Source organism: Carcharodon carcharias, chromosome 7 (assembly GCF_017639515.1).
Source record: "Carcharodon carcharias isolate sCarCar2 chromosome 7, sCarCar2.pri, whole genome shotgun sequence".
In the NCBI taxonomy this organism is placed as follows: Eukaryota; Metazoa; Chordata; class Chondrichthyes; order Lamniformes; family Lamnidae; genus Carcharodon; species Carcharodon carcharias.
This window is the reverse complement of record NC_054473.1, coordinates 107,712,393-107,718,705: the sequence shown is the minus strand read 5'-3', so window position 1 is coordinate 107,718,705 and position 6,313 is coordinate 107,712,393.

The window sequence follows — 6,313 nt, the reverse complement described above, 5'->3', positions numbered from 1 at the left end:
ATGATCACATGACTGATGAAAAATCATACAAGGAGGCAGGAAATTATAATAATATTGACACATGATAAGGAAACAAATCACAAGGTATTAAAACAAACACTGGAATGATTTAAACACTGGTGACAATCTGTCATTTGTACTGGGAAAGGTTCAATGGTTTTGGTAAAGTAATTAAATAATCTGTGTCCTCAACATGTCCTTTAAATACATGAATACACTGTAGATAATAACTAGTGCCCCTTTCAACCATTGCCATATTTTCTAGGACGTCCTCTGGAAAACTGTGTTTGCCCAACAACTGCTCAATTAAAGAAAGACTGCTATTTACATAACACTTTATCACATTCTCAAGGTGTCCCAAAACAGTTCATATTCATTAATAGCATTTTTTATTTGTTTTTGTGATGTGGGGGAAAAAAGGCCAGCATTTATTGCCCTTCCCTAATTGCCCTTGAGATGGTGAGCTGCTTTCTTGAACTTGTGTAGACCATGTGGTGTAGGCACTCGCATCTTGGTGTTAGGGAGGGAGTTCCACACTTTTGATCCAGAGACAGTGAAGAAATGGTGATATAGTTCTAAGTCAGGATGATGTGAGACTTGAAGGGGAACTTGTAGTTCCTGGCATTCACATGCATCTGCTGAACTTTCTTTTGGGTTGTAGGGGCCGTGGATTTGGAATGTGATGTCTAAGGAGCCTTGGTGAGTTGCTGCAATGCATCATGTAGATGGTACACACTACTGCTACTGTGTGTCAGTGGTGGAGGGAGTGAATGTTTAAGGTCATGGATGGGGTGCCAATCAAGCAGGCTGTTTGTCTTGGATGGTGTTAAGGTTCTTGAGTGTTGTTGGAGTTGCATTCAACCAGGCAAGTGAAGAATATTCCATCACATTCCTGGCTTGTGCCTTGTAGGTGGTGGACAGGCTTTGGGGAGTCAGGAGGTGAGTTACTTTCCACAGAATTCCCAGTCTCTGACCTGCTTTTATAACCGCAGTATTTATATGGCTGGTCCAGTTCAGTTTCTGGTCAATGGTAAGCCCCAGGATGTTGATAGTGGGTGCTTCAACAATACAATGCTGTTGAATGTCATGGGAGATGGTTAGATTCTCTTGTTGGTGATGGTCATTGCCTGGCACTTGTGTAGGGTGAATGTTACTTACCATCTATCAGCCCCGGCTTGAATGTTGTCCAGGTCTTGCTCCACACAGGCACAGACTACCTCATTATTTGAGGAGTTGCAAATGGTACTGGAAAATGTGCAATCATCAGCAAACATCCTCACTTCTGTCCTTATGATGGATGAAGATTATTGATGAAGCAGCTGAAGACGTTGGGACTATACTAATACCCTGAGGAACTCCTGCAACAACGTCCTGGGATTGAGACGATTGGCCTTCAACAAACACAACCATCTTCCTTTGTACAAGGGGAGATTTTCCCCCCAACTCCCATTGACTTCAATTTTACAAGGACTCCTTAATGACACATTTGGTCAAATTCTGCTTTGATGTCAGAGGCAGTCACCCTCACCTCACTTCTGGGGTTCAGTTCTTTGTCCATGTTTTGATCAAAGCCCTAATGAGGTTTGGAGCCAAGTCATCCTAGTAGAACCCAAACTGAGCATCAGTGAGCAGGTTATTGATGAGTAAGTGCTGCTTGATAGCACTGTTTTCTACACCTTCCATTACTGTGCTCCCCCAGCATCGATGGTGGGAATGTTCATGGGGCCTCCTCCTCCCATTAATTGTTTAATTGTCCACCATCATTCATGACTGGATGTGAAAGGACTGCAGAGTTTTGATCTGTTCTGTTGGTTGTGGGGTTTCTTAGCTTAGTCTATAGCATGTGCCTTGTGTTGTAGCTTCGCCAGGCTGGATATCATTTGCAGGTGTGCCCTGTGCTACTCCTGGCATGCCCTCCTACATTCCCCATTGAACCAGGGTTGCTCCTCTGTCTTGATGCTAACGATAGTGTGAGGGATTTGAAGTCACAAATTGTGGTTGGGTATAATTCTGCTGCTGTGAATGGTCCACAGTACTTCAAGGCTTCCCATTCTTTAACTGCTACATCTATTATGAATCTATCCCACTTAGCATGATGGTCGTTCGACACAACATGAGGATGTCCTCAGTATAAAGACTGAATCTTTCCACAAGGACCATATGGTGGTAACTCTTACCAATACTATTAAGGACAGATGTATCTGCAACAGGTAGATTGATGAGGACAAGGTCAAGTCGGCTTTTCCCTTGTGTTGGTTCTTTCACAACCTATTGCAGATCCAGTCTAGCAGGTATGTCCTTCAGGACTCGGCCAGCCTGGAGTGCTATTGATCCACTCTTGGTTTGGACATTGGAGCCCCCAATCAAAGTACATTCTGTGTCCTTGCCACTTACAGTGCTTCTTCCAAGTGGTGTTCAGCATGGAGGAACACTGATTTATCAGCTGATGGAGGGCAGTATGTGGTAATCAGCAGGAGGTTTCCTTGCCAATGTTTGACCTGATTCCATGAGACGTCATGAGGTTCGGAGCCAATGTTGAAAACTCCCAAGGCCACTCCCTTTCGATTGTATATACTACTGTGCCATCACCTCTGGTGGGTCTGGTCTGCCAGTGGGACAGGAGAAATATAGGGATGGTGATGAAGGAGTCTGGGATATTGGCTGTGAGGTATGATCATTATGACTGTGCCCAGCTGTTACTTGACTAATCTATGGGAAAACTCAACAACTTTGGCACAAGTCTCCAGATGTTAGTGAGGAGAACTTTGGGAGTCAACTGGGCAGGGTGTGCCTTTGTCTTGTCTGGCACCTAGCTCGATGCTGAGTGGTCTGCCAGTGTTATTTTTATTCAACTTTCTCATAGTGGTTCGGTGCAGCTGAGTGTCTTGCCATGCCATTTTAAAGGGCAGTTAAGAATTAACTACATTGCTGTATTGCTGTGGGTCTGGGGTCACATGTAGGCCTGACCAGGTGAGAACAGCAGATTTTCTTCCCTAAAGGATATTAGTGAACTAAATGGTTTTTTCCAACAAGCTGGTGGTTTCACGATCATCATTACTGAGACTAACATTTTATTCCAGATATATTTAATGAGCTGAGTTTAAATTCCCCAGCTTCCTTGTTGGGATTTGAACTCATATTCCTGCGCCATTAGTCCAGGCCTCTGGATTACTAGTCGAACAATATAATCACTATGCTGATGTACCCTGCAGGAATAACCAACATTGGTAATAAGGATAATATGTCAAAGAACACATTGAGGAATTGACTATTTTATTGTGTAATGCAACACATTAATTAGTAATCACATAGTAAAGGATCCTCTGGGAAAGCGTAATCATAATATGGTAAAATTTAAGTATTGAAGTGATGGTGTTAAATTAGAAATTAGAATCTTAAGTTTAAAGTCAATTAGGCATGTATGAGGGGTGAGTTGACTGAGGTAGATTTGGAAATTATATTAAAAGATATGATGGTAGTTAAGCCATTTAAGGAAATAACTCTAATTCTCAAAGAATCCATATTGTCTTGAGGAATAAAAACCCCAATGGAAAAGTGGTACAATCATGGCTAACTAGAGAAGTTAAGGACAGTATTAGATTATAAGGAAAACAATGTTGCCAAAGAGTGTAGAAAACCTGAAAATTCGAAGGACTTTTAAAAATTCAGCAAAGGATCACCATGAAATTGATCAAGAATGAGATAACAGAATATGAGAGTAAATTAGTAAGAAAATAAAAGAGAAATTATAAGGGCTTTCACAGGTGTGTAAGTGATTAGTGAAAGTAAATGTGGGTACCTTAGAGGCTGAGAGGGGAAATTATATTAGGAATAAGAAAACTGCAAATTAGATAAATATTTTGTATCTTTCTTTTTTTTCTTTTTTTTTCTTTTTATAGGAGCACGAGTGGATCATACAGCTCATCAAGTCTGCTCCACCATTCAATACGATTATGGCTGATCTTGGGCTTCAATTCCACTTTCCCACCCGTTCCCCGTATCCCTTGATTCTTGAGAGACCAACAATCTGTTTATCCCAGCCTTAAATATATTCAGTGAAATTAAAATCTTAAGTTTAAAGTCATTTAGGCATTTATGAGGGGTGAGTTGACTGAGGTATGGAGCATCCACAACCCTCTGGGGTAGAGAATTCTAAAGATTCACAACCCTTTGAGTGAAGTCATTTCTCCTCATCTCAGTCCTATATAATTGACCCCTTATCCTGAGACTGTGCCCCCGTGTTCCAGATTCCCCAACCAGGGGAAATAACCTCTCAGTATTTACCCTGTCAATCCCCTTAAGAATCTTGAATGTTTCAATGAGACCATCTCTCATTCTTTTAAACTCCAGAGAATATAGACCCAATTTACTCAGCCTCTCATCAAAGGTCAACCTTCTCATTCCAGGGAACAATCTAGTGAGCCTTCACTGTAGTGACTCCAATGCAATGCTTGAATATGGAGAGCAAAATTGCACACAGTATTCCAAGTGTGGTCTTACCAAAACCTTATACAGTTGTAGCCAGACATTTTTACCCTTGTACTCCAATCCATTTGCAATAAAAGCCAACATGCCATTTCCTTTCCTAATTGCTTGTTGTATCTGCATGCTAACTTTTTGTGATTCTCTCCTTACTGCAACATTCTGTGGTTTCTCTCCATTTAAATAACCTTCTGCTTCTCTATTCTTCACACCAAAGTGGACAACCTCACATTTTCTCACATTATATACCATCTCCTAAATATTTGTCCAATCACTTAACCTGCCTATTACTCTTTGCAGGGTCTTAGTGTCCTCCTCAGAACTTGCTTTCCTACCTATCTTTGTATTGTCAGAAAATTTGGTTACAATACAGTCTGTCCCTCTATCCAAGCCATTAAAATAGGAGCAGTCCCAGCACTGATCCCTGTGGCACCCCACTAGTTACAGTTTGCCATCCTGAAAATGACCCATTTATCCCTACACATAGTTTCCTGTTAGTTAGCCAGCCCTCTATCCAGTCTAGTATATTACTCCCCCAACACCATGAGCTCTTACCTTGTGCAGTAATCTTTATGTAGCAGCTTAATGAGTGCCTTTTAGAAATCCAAATACACAACATCTACTGGTTCCCCTTTATCCACTGCTTGTTACATCCTCAAAAAACTCTAATAAATTTGTCAAAATCAATTTCCCTTTCCCAGGATTAATTAATGATATTATAGTAAAGGATCCTCTGTACAAGAATGATCATAATGTGATCAAATTTCACATTCAGTTCAAAGATGAGAAATTTGGGTCTGATTATCATTATCCATATCACAAGCCTGCACAATTGCCTGACCTCACAATAACTTTCTAAATCTCCCCCCATATGAACTCATCTCCCCCACCAATGGAGCTCCAGTATTTAGCTTAAAGCCCTCTTTACAGACCTAGTTATACAATTCACCAAGATACTAGTCCCAGCACAATCCAGGTGAAGGCCTTCCCAGCAGTACAGCTCTCTCTTTCCCCAGTACTAATGCCAGTGCTCTATGAATTGAAACCCATTTCTCCCATACCAATCTTTGAGCCATGCATTCACCTCTCTGATCTTATTTACCCTATGCCAATGGCTAGGTAGTAATCCAGAGATTATTACCTTTGTGGTTCTGCTTTTTAATTTAGTCCCCAGCTACTCATACATCCTTAGCAGGGCCTCTTTCTTAGTCTACCTATGTCATCGGTACCCATGGTGACCACAGCAACTGGATCCTTTCCCATCAACTCCAAAGGTGGAATCATCCCAGATTTGCACTAAATGTGGTAGCAGGCAGGTAAAACGACATTTTACCCACTGACTGTGATGGTGGGTTTTAGCACTGTATCATCCCAAACAAGCCACATTATTTATGCGTTCCTGGGAAAAACGCCATTTCAATGGCAGGTGGGCTCTCATTTGCCTGTCCACCATCATCTCATTGCTCCATCATGCTGGGCGCCATATTTAAAGTCCAGCCACGTGCATACATCTGAGTGCTTCCAGCCCACGACTACTGCAGGAAAGGTGTCCATGAAAGGCAAAAAGACTGCAGCCCCAGGTTTAGCGACGCGTCACTGGAACGCCTTTTGGATGCCATGGAGGCCCGCCAGGATGTCCTCCATTCCCGCTCTGGCCGCAGGATGGGCAGCAACAGCACTAACCCGGCTTGGGAGGCAGTGGCAGTGGTGGTCAGCGCCAACACCCTCCAAAAGAGGACAGTCACCCGGTGCCGCAGTTTGAGGTCGCTGCACGGGTGTCATCAGCCATGTCCTCTGCGGGTAGCCCTTGTCCCCGAGGAACCAACCCTGC